The 15,303-nt window shown below is 47.8% G+C and overlaps 1 protein-coding gene across 5 annotated transcripts in view; it reads left to right on the top strand.

The window, feature by feature from the left end:
• The window catches only part of TRAPPC9 (trafficking protein particle complex 9), a 542,203-nt gene that overhangs the window by 140,555 nt on the left and 386,345 nt on the right, over positions 1 to 15,303 (top strand). The gene's annotated exons all lie outside the window — the stretch shown is intronic.

Below are 15,303 nucleotides of genomic sequence, written 5' to 3'. Positions count from 1 at the left end.
TGGGGTGTATTAGTTAGTTCAGGCTGTCGTAACAAGATCCACAGACTGTGTTCACATGACACAAACTGATTTCCCCAAGTTCCGAAGGCTAGAAGTCTGAGATCAGGGTGCTAAGCATGTTCTTATGAGGACAGCAACCCTGTTGGATTAGGGCCCCTCCCTTATGACCTCACTTAACCTTTATCACCTCCTCACAGGCCCTGTCTTCACATACAGGCACGTTTGGGGTTCGGGCTTCAACACAGGAATTTTGGGGGCCACAAGCATTGAGTTGAAGGGTATGGTTTGAGACAGTCAGCAGATTCTGTTGTTAGAACTTACTAACCGTGTAACTTTGGGGAGCGACTTTGACTTCTCTTAGTCTCCTAGTTTATGAAATGATCATGAGCATCTCTAGGGTTGTGAGGATTTGCACTCCACCTGCAGCCTGGTAAAGGTTCAACAAATGTTAGTTATGTTGTGTTCGCCCATCACTCATCCTCTGTAGCATGACACGACATTTAACTGTCTCGTATTATGAACCAAGCACTAGACTGGGCTCTTGGACCACAGGATGAGTAACGAGGAAGGGTCTATCTCCTGAAGGACAATGATGATGATAGCAGCTAATATTTAAGAGGTTTACATGAATCAACTCACTCAGTCCTCACAGCAACCATATGAAATAGGTGCTATTAATGTCTCCACTTTACAAATGAGGACATTAAGGCCTAGAGAGGTTGAGTAATTTTTCAAAGGTCACACAGCTAGGAAGTGGCAGAACTGGGTTATGAATCCAGGCAGCCTGACTCCAGAGCCTGTCCTTGTAACTCTTCTGTGGCCCAGGGGGTCAGCCAGAAAAATAAGTACGGGATTAGAGCACCCCGAGACTCAGGGACATGATGAGATGCAGCTCACTTTATCTGGTGAGGTCCTGTAGGGGCTCCCAAAGTTGATGTGTGACTTGGGCCTGAACTGGGAAGCTACCTTGATGAAGAAAAAGCATGGGCCCCCCAGGCCTTGCAAGAAATCCACTGGTACAGAGGCCCAGAGGCCTGTCAGTTTTGAAGTGGGTATTACCTCCAGGGATGAGATGCCTGTCTGTCTGTCTCTCTCTGGGAATGGGACTCTGTCTCCCAGCCAGTCTCTCAGCTGTACGTGGGTGCTCAGGAATGATGCTATCCCATTGAACTCGAGAGACAAAGCTTAGTTACGGTTTCGTGTTCCCGTGACGGGGACTGTCTTCTTCCCTCTTGTGCCCCTGAGGCATCTCTGGCCACACTGGCCACCTCGTCCCCAGAGTGTGCCCAGCTGTCCTGCCTGAGGGCCTCACCCGAATCGCTCTCTACCACAATTTCACACCCACACCTCACTGTTCAGACGGCAGTTTGGAAGTCTCCCCTGCAGAGAGGCCGCCCCGAGCATGTCAGCTGGACCAGCACCCCATCCCTCGTCATTCTTGTCGAAGCACCTGCGTTCTTAACTGCAGTTGTTCCTGGAAGTGTCATGTTGGTTTTTCCTGTCCATCTGCCTCCATCCTCTAGATGAGAAGTTTCGGGGAACAAGGACCCCATGTGTCCTATTCAGCCTGTATTCACACTATCCAGGCCACAGCGGAGAAAGAGCCTTTGCACATTTGTAGTCAGGATGAGTGAGTGAGTGCCTCTTCCCCATCTCCTTCCCTTAGTGAGGGGGCTCCACGTTCAACATCATATCCTCTCAGGGCCCCACCTTGGAGCACTGTCATCCTGGGTGTTAGGGCTTCAACGTAGGAACTCGGGGAGGACACAGACAGTCCATAACACTCGTCATGAAGTTTGCTCTCCTGTGCACTCTCTAGTGTTTAACCGTACGAGCTTCCTTGTATAATAATAGTATTTGATTAACATTTTTTTGGGTATATTATTAACAAAGGTAGAAAAGCAAATTTACTGTTGGACACATTAGAAACTGTGAAAATGTCAAGTGGATTTAACATTATACCAGGGCTTGAAGAATATCAGATAGGATGGATTTTTTTTCTGTTTGTAAACTGCTTGATAGCACCAGACTACATTTTTCTGCAAGTAGAGGGTTACGGGCAGAGGTTCTGACTTTTCTTTTTCCCAGGAAGGGAGTTTGGCAGAATAAATGGTGCCTCACAGCTGTCCAGGGAGTGCTTGATTAGCTCTCGTCCCAGGGGCATGTCTGGGCTAGTAGACTTCCAGCCGAGCTACCTAGCTGTGAGGAGTCAAGGACCAAGGACAGGATGCTGAGTTGGCTACCTGCCAAAGGGGGTGGCGCGCTCTCCCTGAGAGACACGACAGGAGGCCTCCAGGGGAAACCGTACCTTTCTTCCTTGTGGTGGCTCTGTGAGTTCATGTGCTCAGGCAGACAGGCTTTGTTAGGTTACTGTGTTTCTGCCTTTTGTTACAGAGCTCTGGAGCATTGCCTTTGCTTTTCCAAGCTGAAAGTAAAACTGTAGTCCGAGATTCGTAGCCTGGGAATACCTTCTTCTATCCTTTAAAATAAAACCAGATCAAAGGGAGCTAGGATCATGATCACTAAGTGGTTTGTAAATATAAGACTGGCCTAATTCCCCATCAGTTAGCTACAGCACACGTGTGCAATAGAACATGGTGGTTACTAACCAGGTGCCCTCTTTACTGATGATGGTTGTTTCCACAGCATATTGTAGGATTTGAGGCACAGAATCTTAATGTCCACAACCAGGGCAAGTCTTACAGAGGAGAAAAGGTGGGCACCAAGGCCCACAAAGGACTTTCCAGCATCTGGTGAGCGGATGATGCATTGTATGTGTAGTTTAGGCTAAGGAGTCAAGAATTTAAGAAACAAAACAAACAAAAAAGAAAACAAAAACTCTCCCAGACTCTCAAATACAGAGAACACACTGTTGGTTGCCTGAGCGGAGGTGGCTGGGGGGCCGGGTGAAGTAGGCAAAGGGCATCAAGAGCGCACTGACCCGGACCAGCAGCGGCTGGTAGATGGAAGTGTTGAGTCGCCGTGTTGCACGCCGGAGCTGATACTGCACCGTGCGCTGACTACATTGGCCTGACACCAGGGAGGCCATGGGTAGCCCTGCCTGGAGACAGCCGTGACCTCAGCGGCAGTGGCCTCTGGGGACCCGCGTGCAGCTCTCAGTCTGACATGTTCAGAAACCTTCATCCAGGGAGCACTTGTGGACCCAGTTTGCTTTTCCAGCATGGACTCAGATTACCGAAATTAGATGCCATTTTAAGAATTTAGAACAACTAATATAGCTATCATGCAAGCCAGGACCCTGGGTTCCGTGTGGGCTGTAGGCACGTGGCAGAGAGGTAATATTTGTCGAGCGATGTCAGGTGCTGCATGTAAGCCTGGACTGGCCACTTGATTTGGACTCTTTCTGTTTAACCTTCCCAACAGCTCTGGAAAGTAGATGCTTTTACAAAATGATTCCCCTTTTGTAAAACAGGTGGGAGGATGGTTGTAGATGAAAGGAGATTGAAGAGAAATCGAACAATGAAAGCTATATGCAATCCTCATCTTATCCTGGATTTAATAAAAAGACTTGAAGGACATTTTTGGGACCTCGGTGTTCTGGATGGGGCACGGGAGCAAGGACCTTCCTTGGCAGCCAGCCTGCACAGCTGAGGAAGTGAGGGGCGGGCTCACACACTCTCCGAGTCCCTGAGGGAGAAATCCCAGGCTCTCGGCGTTGAGCTGTGCCGAGGGGTGGGAGGGGTGACACGGCCCTCCTCAGCATGTCCGCTTGCGGAGTTTTTTGCTTCTGTGGTATTCGGGCTCTTCTCCACTGGACTCCTGGACCTCCACAGAGGCTCCCTCATTTGTGGGTGATTGTCTAAATCAGCATGCTTTGGGGGGAAGATGGTAGAACTCTTACTTCTCTATGATGACGATGCCACTCTCTGCAAAAATAGTTTTGAACTGCTTTTAGTAATTCTTTTGATAAAGATAATATTGGTATTGGTATTCGGAAACTATGTATTGATGTGGAATAAAGTGAGTAATTAATTTTGTGACAATCTGATTCTAGCATTTGGTCTTGAACTAGGATTCTCGTATGGAAGAAAGGAGATAATAGATGTAAGAGAATAGAGATTAAGTAAAAACCTTGTAGTCAGGCCTTGAATAAAAGTAACAGCATGAAAGGGGCGCCTGGGTGGCTCAGTCGTTGAGCGTCTGCCTTTGGCTCAGGTCATGAGCCAGGGTCCTGGGATCGAGCCCCACGTCGGGCTCCCTGCTCCGCGGGGAGTCTGCTTCTCCCTCTCCTTCTACCCCTGCTTGTGCACAAGCACATGCACTCTCTCTCTCTGTGTCTCTCAAATAAATAAAATCTTAAAAAAAATGAAATTATGAGGTATTTAAAAATAAGTCCACCTATCTGTCTGCCCTGTATGCGGCCAAGGCCTGGAAACTGACCATCGCCCAGAGCAGGGAGCTTTCCGAATCCCCACATGGCGGTCGGGAAGCCAGGGCTCCTTGGAGCGGGCCCGTTCCTGGTCTGGAGCAGGAAGTGTAGTCGGACGGTCTTGACACGCGGCGTGAGACCTCTAGCAAGGACGCTGTCAGAGTGAACTGAGGTGGCGTCAGGCGGACCGACCGAAGGTGCTGCCGCTGACAGTTTGAGGATCGCCAAGGGTGACAGCCGTTTCAGTTCTGCGCTCTTCATGCTACAAGAATCTTCCACCTTTGCACATGACAGGGAACCAGTTCATTATTTTGGACATGATAAGTAATGGGTGTTTATTCTGCTTTTCCATGCATGTGTACTGTTGGACCCCCCAGCAGTGGATGAGGGGGTTTCTCTTTACCCAAGTGCTCCAGCTAACGGTTGAGGAGGGATGATGGAATTGGAATACCATCATTTTGCGGTCCCTGATAGATGAGTGGACCAAAACTGTGAGCATCCACCTAGCAGAGGAAGAGACCACCAGCCATTACGTTCCTCCTTGGGGGGAGAACACACATCTCCCGAACATCGCACCTGAGACCCATCAGTGCTTTGGATCCAGCTACCGATTTGCAGGGACTCAGACTACAGTAAAACTTGTTAACCAGCACCAGTCCAGACTAGGGCCACCTCGACAGCCCAGCGGCCTGCTTTCTTCAAGGGGAAGGTGTAAGGGGAAACCGGGGTGGAGTCGGGGACAGCTGCACAGGAGGGTGAAGGTGTCAGCACCACTCAAGGACACACTTAAAAATGATTCAAATGGTAAATTTGACATGATGTATATTTCACCCCCCCTCAAAGGGGTAAAAGGGCTTCCTGGAGTTGAACTTTGCTAACTTAAAACAGTACATTTAAACACCGTATTTGAAAACACACCGCACAGTTAAGGACAAGCACTCTTGGCTCTGTGCTTGGGTTGCGAGACAATGAAGAAAAGCACGGAGGGCGCCTGGGTGTTTCAGTCAGTTAAGCTTCTGCCTTCAGCTCAGGTCATGTTCTCAGGGTCCTGAGATCGAGTCCTGCATCGGGCTCCTCGCCCTGCCGCTCTGCCTACTTGTGCTCTCTCTCCCTCTCTCTGTCAAATAAATAAAATCTTAAAAAAAAAAAAAAAAAGTATGGAAATGACTGCCGTGAGGCCAGGGCAGGGTGAGCTTCAGGGGAGGGAGGACGTTGTGATGGGGATGAGGCCAGTTGAAGGCTCCCGGGGGGCTGGCAGAACCCCATTGCTTGAGCCGTGCGGTGATTCCAGTAGATCTTCATTCAACAACATACTTTATGCAGCTTGGTCAGTGTTCTGTTTTACCATAAAATGTTTCTAAAAGAACAAAAACATTAGAAATGTTTTCATAACACTGCTTTTGCATGACAGCTTTTTCATTGGACCAGATTGAAAAATTACATTTATCCATGAAGTTTTTCATCCAGGCATTGTCTTGAAGATCACGTCAGGACGCTGCGCGTGCCTTTTTCTGGGGGAATGTTTGAGCATAATGAACTTTTAGCGAGATTGAAGAGCTAGTGTTTTGATTTTACTGGGGTTGATGCTTTGGATGGAAACCATCCTCTGGGTTTCTGCTTCTGGAAAGTGAATGAAAGCATCACCTGCTTTGGGTTTCCTTTTTAGTCAGTTAATTTGGTTTTCTCTTTCTGTACACTTTTTTGGCTCTCAATTTTTTAGGAGAAACGTGAGCTTTCTCTGCTGACCATTTCTGTTGGACACGATAACCGAATGTGGCATTTCCGTTTGACTGTGGGCCACGGCGATGCTTAGCAGCGCAGACCAGGCGAGACGAGACAGCCTCGCGTCCAGCCAGTTTTGCCACACAGGAGCCTGAGTCCCAGAAGGCGAAATGATTTGTTCAACATAATAGTGCCAGGGGCCCTGCTCACTGCAGGGAGTTTATCCTGCTGTTCTGTGCCCCTTCCCTCCCTTAGGGAACAAACAGGACGATATTTCCAGGCTCATGTTTGGGGTGGCTGTAGAGAATGGAATGTTGTAGTTCTGTGGACACATGGAGACTTGGCAATTTTCATAATGGGCATGTGGTACTAGTACATGGGAAGCGTCTTACCCATGGCAGGGTGGAGGGAGGGAGGGGGTGATGCTAGATCCTGTCCTTTAGATTATCCACTGCTTTTGCATCTTGAGAAGGAACCAGCTGACATTGCTGAGCAGAATTCACTGTTTCATGAACTTTGATACTGTGGGGAGAGGGTGCTTCTCTGCCTCATAGAGGCCCCTCCCCCCCATTCATTCAGAGGCTGCGGACAAACGTGGGTCTTGTAGCCTGCTCCCGGCAGGCCATCCTCCAGTCCTCTTCACAGAGGCCACTGGGCAGAGATGTTCTCAGCTTCCTTCTCGTATCTGGAGTATGTTTGTATTTCCATCTGTTTGATCCTGGAGGAGGAGGTCTCTCTAATCAGAGGTGAATTCTTTGACTTGCGTTCAGGATCCTCTCTCTTTGGACCTTTCAACTTGACCACTGGTTTTTTAAGTCATGGTCCGCGGACAGCATGCACCAGAGGCTGCTTGATAACATGGAGCTTCCTTGGCCTGCCAGCCCTTCTGAATCCACCTCCGAGGGCCCTGGGCTGGGGTCTGTGTTTCTGACAGGGTTTCCTGGGGATTCCTCTGCACACCGAGGTCTGAGCAGTTTTGTACCAGTCCCTTAGTAAATGTGCTCAATATTGATCTTAAAATCTAGGTAACAGAGAACAAGCCCTTTCCTCAACCATGGCTTTCTCCCCAGCTACTGCTTTTCCCTTCTCTTCCCTGTCCCTGTCCTCCTCAGGCTGCTGAGGCCAGGCCTGTCTCTGGGTTAGGGCACCACTCATCAGCCCCTGTGAGGTCTGGGTGCCCCTTCCTCCCTCCACACTCACCCGCACTGGTTCTGTCTTTTTGTCTGTATCCCAACTAATGACATTCCTAACAGTTGGTCCTTAGCCCCTTTTTTAAAAAGTCATATTGTTCTAAATGATTTTAACAGCTCCCCAAACCTACAATTCCAACTCTGTGCTGAGACTCTAAAATCTTTATTTCTGCTCCTGAATGCCACAGCTCTATTTTTAGCTGGCTTCCTGACATTGTCACCTGGCAGTCCCCAAAGCAGCTCATGTGCAACCCATGCAGACCCCGATATGCTGCAGCTCACCCAGACCTGCGCCTCTTCCTTTGCTTCCTCTGTGGATGAGAACTGTCACCGAGTGCTCGGAAGTGGACTGTTCTGTCGCTGCTAAAGCTCCATCCGCTCCCCACCGAGTCCTGTCTCTGCTGTCTCCTAAACGTCCCTGCGACCCTCCCCCTCTGCCCGGGAACCACTGTAAGAACCTACAAGTCTCCCGCCACTGGCCTTGCCTTCTGGAATCCATCCTCTGTTCTGTTTTTGCTTTTTCTTGAAAACAAATGTGCTTCTGACTTTGGAGTGTAACATCCTATATAATCTGGTCCCAGCTGACCCCCTGCCCTCCTGGCCTCATTTTTGCTGGGGCCCCCCTGCGTTTCATACTTTGGTTGTTCTGAAATACTGTGTTGAGTCGCTGCCTTTTCCTCCCCTTGCAATGCCTGTCAGCCTTCGCCTGCTGGCCCCACTTTGGTCACTTCCTCTTTGAAGGCCTCTGCTGGCCTGGGTGTTACTTGGGCACCTTCGAGTGCTGTTAGTTTCTTCCATACTGTTCCAGCACCCAGCACAGGGCCTGGCTCAGAGAAGATTCCCAGCAAATATTTACTGAATGAGGGATGACAGGCATGTCGTGAAGCCACACTGAGTGTTCCTCACCCTGAGGTCAGGGAAGGGAGAGCTGTCTTGGCCGGATGATCAGACCTCTGGATGCAGGGCCCTCGAATGGTGCCTCACTGAAGGGTAAGCTGGACACCAGAGGGTAGGGATGGAGGTGATGGGATAGAGGACTGGGCGGAGAGAGAGGATCTGGGTAGGATGGTGGGGCAGGTGGGCTGTGGGAGGTCTAAACTCCAGAGAAGCACCATGGGCTTTATTGGAAGGTCCTGGAAATCCATAGAGAGCGTTTCAGAAGGTTGATGTGATGGAGATTGTTTTGAGAAGGTGGGTGGGTGGATTCATCTGGATGTGGTAGGTGATAGGTGTAACAGCTCAAGGGTGAGGCATGGAGGTCTTAAGCAGGGGAGAGCCTGGTTGGCTGGGGAGGAGGGCCTCGTGCAGGAAGGAGACGCCAAAGACCTTCCCCACTGGGCAGCCTTCCCTGAAAGACTTCATGTATGTTTGCGGCCCAGAGTTCAGTAGCTGGCCAAGCAGTTTGGTGAGCTCCTGTTAGAATTTATTCTGTTCCCTGTGGAAAAATCCATTTTTTCTTGCCTGAAATGCCTCATGCTTATTATGATTAAGACAAGCTCTGCCTATGGGAAGGTGGACACGTTCAGTTCTTTGTCCACAGTTGGAGACTTATATTAAACCATATTTCCAGGGCGCCTGGGTGGCTCAGTCCGTTAAGCTTCAGACTCTTGTTCTCAGCTCAGGTCTTGATCTCATGGTTGTGAGTTCAAGCCCTGCGTTGGGCCCTGTGCTGGGCTCCATGGGAGCCCACTTAAAAAACCCAAAAAACCCCAACCCTATATTTCCATCTGGCATTTCATCATGTTTTTCTTCTTCACAATTTCATGATAAGGGGTCCTTCAGCTTACCATTGCAGCCCGGGGCCGAGAGCTGCCGCTGTGGGATGTCCTACATTCCCTCTTATGCTGTTGCCTCCCCCCCGTACTGCGCTCTGAGAGTGGGGCGCTAGTCCAGGTCTTGGTCATGGTCTGCTGCTCTCTTTGAAAAGAAATATGAATTCTTGGAAATCTCAGTCTTATAGAGTAGTGACTCATTCTGAATTATCCAGAAATCAAAGGTGGTGGAATCTTGATGCCGTATCTCTTTTCTCTTTACAATTCCTAGATGCCCGAGGCTTTCACAGACATGAGATTTTGAGGGTGGCCAAGGATCTTATTGAATCGTGGGTTTTTTCTGAGGCTAGAGAGTATCAAGGATGGCAAGAGCTCACCATGTTGAGGGCATGTCCTGTTGGTCCTCGCAGATCTGTTGCCATACCCCTGAGCTGTGGCGCTGCCGTCCCCTCAGGTGGCGTTTGGCGCTCGCAGCTCTGTGGCGTCTCTCTCCTGGCGCGGGTCCCCAGCTGCTGCGACCGTGTCTGCAGTTTGGTCTTCCTCGCGTACGCGTCTTACGGGCGGGGCTGGCGTCGTCGGTGTCTTTTAATTCCAGTGCCTCGCTCTGTGCCTAGAGCTCTCCGTTTCCTCTGCCGAGTCGCCCTTGTCCCCTTCAGCCTTGCACACGGAATTCCTCAGGGCTCCTCCCCAGGCCCTCTTGTATTTTCTGAGTTCCCTCTTTCTCAAGACACTCTCCTGTGTTCACATAGCTTCAGTAACCATCCCACCCAGGCCAGATGTCCTCTCTGCACTCTTGGTCCATGTATGTGACCACGTGTCCTGTGAAGCTCTTAATCAGCGGGCAGGTGAATCTGGGTGGAGGTTTGGCTGGCGGCTGTTCCCCAGCGGTGGTGGGTTTCCATCAGCGCCCTCAGGCACAGTCTTTGCTGATTCTTGCCTTGCAGGTTAGGGCTTTGGTCTCGCAGGGAGAGGGGAGAGGCTGGGGCTAGTGCAGTGGCTGGCATTCCCCTCCCAGCCAGCTCCAAGGAGGCACGGTTTCAGGATCCTACAGCAGCCCCCAGGAGCTTTACACTCCTGGAGCCCATGCAAGGCCTTTAGCAATTCATGAGCCATTTCTAGCTGAACCTTTTTACTGGCTTCTGTGGTGTCGAGCAGAGGCCCATGTGGGCGAATGCTGGGGCCCTGCTTCTCAACAGAGATTTCAGGTTAGTTTTCCCTGTGACTTTAGTTATCTGATCAGTTTGGGAAAAGTTGGTTTTCAGTTTATCCAGCTTGTTCTTTTTTTTTTTTTTACAAACCTAAAACAATCTTTTATTTAAATTCAGCCATGGAGGGGCGCCTGGGTGGCTCAGTCGTTAAGCGTCTGCCTTCGGCCCAGGTCATGATCCCAGGGTCCTGGGATCGAGCCCCGCATCGGGCTCCCTGCTCAGCTGGAAGCCTGCTTCTCCCTCTCCTGCTCCCCCTGCTTGTGTTCCCTCTCTCGCTGTGTCTTTCTCTGTCAAATAAATAAATAAAATCTTAAAAAAAAAAAAAAAAATTCAGCCACGGATTCTTTACACGAAAACCACGGGAATGTGAGCGGAAGCCTGTATCCAGCTTTTCTCCTAAGGCTGGGAGCAGTGCTGTTTTCAGTTCTGGACATCTCCGAGCTGAACTCAGAAATCCACCTCCTGGGTTGTAATGCAGACCTGCAGTCATTTTCAGACTGTGTTGGCCATTCGTCAGATCACACTGCTTTTGTTTTGTGTTCAGTGGGTTATCTGCTTCCTTTCTGAAGGGCAAGGTTACCGACGCGCCAGACAGCCTGCCCGATGTTGTGTTCAGCCCTTATTGCCCACCAGCCTTCTGACTCCCCAGCGATAACTTCACAGCTTGGTGGCTCGGCCTGGGGAAAGGTCAGCTTGCCTGGCTTCCCCGGAGCTCTCAGGAGCATATCTGTGGGTGAGAAAAAGCTTCACGACACCCTGAAGCCGAGTTCTTGCCCCAGACCTCTGTCTAGTAACCTGTGGAGGTGCCCGTATCCCCAGGCCACTCTTAGCTGCAGGTGGGAAGGTTGACTCAGTTCTCTGATGTAAATTCAGGTGGGAAGATAACTTTCTAAACCACCAGGATAGAATGAAAACCCAGCTGGCTGTCATTCATCAGCAACAGGTGATCCTTTGCCGGCCCCTGGAGCTGAAGCCTTCAGGACCATTGATCTCCCTGCTCTCATTACTGCCTTCCCAGCCAAGCTGGTGGGGATTTGCTGGTAAGCAAATTAGGTAGGTGTTCAGCAGAGGGGATTCAGGAGGTTTTGTTTTTCCAAAGAGAAAGGGATGATTTTTATGGATCACTGCAGGCCGGTTTGCTGTGAGCTCTGCCTGTTGATCGCACCACGTCTTGTTAGGTTTGTCTCCTAAGTATCGCCGGCCCTTCTCTTTAACCCTTTCCACCGTTTTAGGGTTCTGGTTGGTCTCCCAGCAGCTCACTGTGCTCTCTGTCCTTCCTGAAGCAAAACCTGTGTCGTCCTGTTGGATGACTTCCCAGGGCTTGGCATTGACTCTGGATCAAGGCCCCGGTGTGGGGGGAGGAGGTGAGGGAGAGAGAATCTCAAGCAGACTCCCTGCTGAGCACAGAGCCCGACACGGGGCTCAGTCTCACAACCCTGAGACCATGACCTGATCCAAAATCAGGAGTCAGACCCTTAACCGACTGAGCTGCCCAGGCGCCCCCGGATGAATTTATATTTTTATACTCCTTCATCCTTGCAACCAGCGCCCAGAACCGGATGGGGTAACTTGCACCTCTCCTGTTTCCTCGAGTCTTGTCACCGGTGAGAACTCCACACAGAGAGGACTGTAACTGTGACTTCTGTCATCAGACATTAGTTTTGCCTGTTCTTGACTCAGGGAAGAAATAGAGTATAAATAGAGTATACACTCCTGTGTGTCTTTTTTTTTTTTTTTTTTTTGCTTTTGCTTTAAACAACACATTTATTCAAGTTCTGGAGGTCAGAAGTTTTGTTTTCCTATTTGAGTTGTTCCCAGCTTTTGGTCATTATGAATAGCTGTAATTTTTCTGGCACAGGTATTTGGTGGACATGAACCCACATAAGCCTATGAGTGGTTTTGCTGGATTGTAGATCATATGTATGTTTAGCGTTTACAGATTTATAGCCATCCAGATTGTCAATGTGCTTGTTTGGATTTACACACACATCATCTGTGTGAGAATTCTGCTGCTCTGGATCAGTCTTTTAAATTTTAGCTCTTCTGGGGGCACCTGGGAGACTCAGTTGTTAAGCGACTGCCTTCAGCTCAGGTCGTGATCCCAGGGTCCTGGGATCAAGTCCTGCATCGGGCTCCCTGTTCGGCGGGAAGCCTGCTTCTCCCTCTCCCACTCCCCCTGCTGTGTTCCTCTCTCTCTGTGCCTCTCTCTCTGTCAAATAAATAAATAAAATCTTTAAATTTTAGCTCTTCTGGTCCATGTGTGGTGGTATTTCAGTCTGGTTTTAATTTGCCTTTCCCCGATAACTAATGATGTTGCCCATAAAAATGGAAGAATATATTTTAACAGACATGTCACACGATTGTATGTCCGAATGATAAATAAGCATATGAAACGTGTGCAGTTACCGGTTTTAGTTTTTTGCAGCTTTATTGAGATACCGTTGACACATGGTACTGTAAGCTGCGGGGTCCTGATTTGATTCACTCCGAAATGACGACAACCTTAGCTTTAGCTGACTTCTCCATCACACACATAATTAATTCCTTGTTTGTGGTGAGAACATTTTTTAAGTTTTTATTTAAATTCCAGTTAACATAGTGTAATTAGTTTCAGGTGTACAATACAGTGATTCAACACTTCCATATAACACAGTGCTCATCACAAGTGCCCTTCTTCATCCCCATCACCTGTTTCTCCCATCCCCCCCACCCCCCACCTCCTCTCTGGTAACCATCAGTCTGTTCTGTATTGTTAAGAGTCTGTTTCTTGGTTTACCGCTCTGTTCCCCACCCATCTGCTCATTTGTTTCTTAAAGTCCACATATGAGTGAAATCATACGGTATTTGTCTTCCTCTGACTGACTGACTTCGCTTAGCATAATACCCTCTAGTTCCATCCATGTCATTGCAAATGACAAGATTTCATTCTTTCTGATGGCTGAGCCATATGCCATTGTACTATACCACATCGTGATGCAGTCATCAGTTGATGGACACTTGGACTCTTTCCATAATTTGGCTATTGTTGATAATGCTGCTCTGAACATTGGGGTGCATGTATCCTTTGAATCAGTATTTTTGTATTCTTTGGGTAAATCTTTAGAAGTACAATTGCTGGGTTGTAGGGTAGCTCTATATTTAACTTTTTGAGGAACCTCCATACTGTTTTCCAGAGCGGCTACACCAGCTTGCATTCCTATGTGGTGAGAACACTTAAGATCTACTTTTGTAGCAACTTTAAGTATGTAATATGCAACAGTTTAATATGTTATGTTATATATAATCACAGTGCTGTGCACTAGATCCCCAGAATGTTTTTATCTTCTAATTGAAAGCTTGTACCCTTCAACCGACATTTCCCCATTTCCCTACCTCTCAGCTCCTGATAACCATCAGTCTCTGTTTTCATGAATTTGGCTCTTTTAGATTCCACATATAAGTGATATACAGTATTTCTTTCTTGGACTTATTTCACTTAGCGTAATGCTCTCAAGGTCCATCCATATTGTTGCAAATGGCAAGATTTCCTTTCTTATGGAATAATGTTGGATTGTATATATACCACAACTTCTTCATCCCATTCCTCTGTAGATGGATATTTAAGTGGTTTTAGTATTTTGGCTATAATGTTACGATAAGCATGGGAGTCAGATACCTCCTTGAGATCCTATTTTCATTTCCTTAGGATATGTATTCAGAAGAGGGGTTGCAGGATCATAAGGTAGTTCTAAATTTTTGAGGTGTCTCCATACTATTTTCCACAGTGGCTGCACCAATTTACATTCCCACCAACAGTGCACAGGGGTTTCCTTTTCTTCACACCCTCGGCAACCTGTACTTCTTCTTTGATGACTGCCGTAAGACATGCGAGCGATAGCTCCTTGTGGTTTGATTTGCATTTCCCTAATGATGAGGGATGTGGAGCACCTTTTCACGTAGCTGCTGCCTTTTATAGGTCTTCTTCAAAGACTCAGTTCTTCTCATTTTCAGATTGTGGTTTGTTACTGAGTCACATGCATTCTTCAGATATTTTAATACTAACCCCTAACCAAATAGAGGATTGGCAGAAATTTTCTCCCATTCTGTAGTTGCCTTTTCATTTTGTTGATTGTTTCTTTGGCTGTGCAGAAGCTCAGTTTGTAGTCCCGCTTGTTGATTTTTGCTTTGGTTGCTTGTGCTTTTGGTGTCCTATGAACAAATTGCTGCCAAGACCAATGCTAAGGTGGTTTCCCCCTGTGTTTTCTTCTAGGAGTTTCATTGTTGAAGTTCCTGTGTTTAAGCCTTCATCTATTTTTGAGTTAATTTGTGTGAATGGTGTCAGATAAGGCTCTAGTTGCATTTTTCTGCACGTGATAATCCACTTTCCCCAACACCACTTATTGATGAGACTGTATTGAGTATTCTTGATTCTCCTGTGAAATATGAGCTGACAGTATATGTGGGAGTTTATTTCTGGGCTCTCTGTTCTGTTTCATTAGTATGTGTGTCTGTTTTTATGCCAGTGCCATATTGTTTTGATTACAGGTCTGTAGTATCGTTGGAAATCAGGGAGCGTGATACCTCTAATTTTGTTCTCTCCGTCCCCACCGCCGGATTGCTTTGTCTACTTGGTCATTTGTGGCTACATAAACATTTTAGGATTGCTTGTTCTTTTCCTGTGAAAAATGCATTGGCGTTTTAATAGGGATTGCATTGAATCTGTAGATGGCTTAGGCTAGTATGGACATTTTTCACAGTGTTCTCCCAATCCATGAACAGGGTATACCTCCATTTATTTGTATCATCAATTTCTTTCATCGAGGTCTTAACAGTTTTCAGTGTTTAGATCTTTCACTTTCTTGGTTAAATTTATCCCTAGGCATTTTATTATTTTTGATGCTATTGCGAATGGGATTTTCTTTATTTTTCAGATATCTTATTGTTAGTGCATAGAAAAGCAGCCGACTTCAGTATACGAATATTCTATCTTGCAACTTTACTGGATTTGTTAATTAGACTTAACTTTTTTTGGGGGGGGGTTG

The sequence above is a fragment of the Phoca vitulina genome, unplaced genomic scaffold (genome assembly GCF_004348235.1).
Source record: "Phoca vitulina isolate PV1807 unplaced genomic scaffold, GSC_HSeal_1.0 scaffold18, whole genome shotgun sequence".
Taxonomy (NCBI): Eukaryota; Metazoa; Chordata; class Mammalia; order Carnivora; family Phocidae; genus Phoca; species Phoca vitulina.
This window is presented reverse-complemented; position numbering and strand designations above follow the sequence as displayed.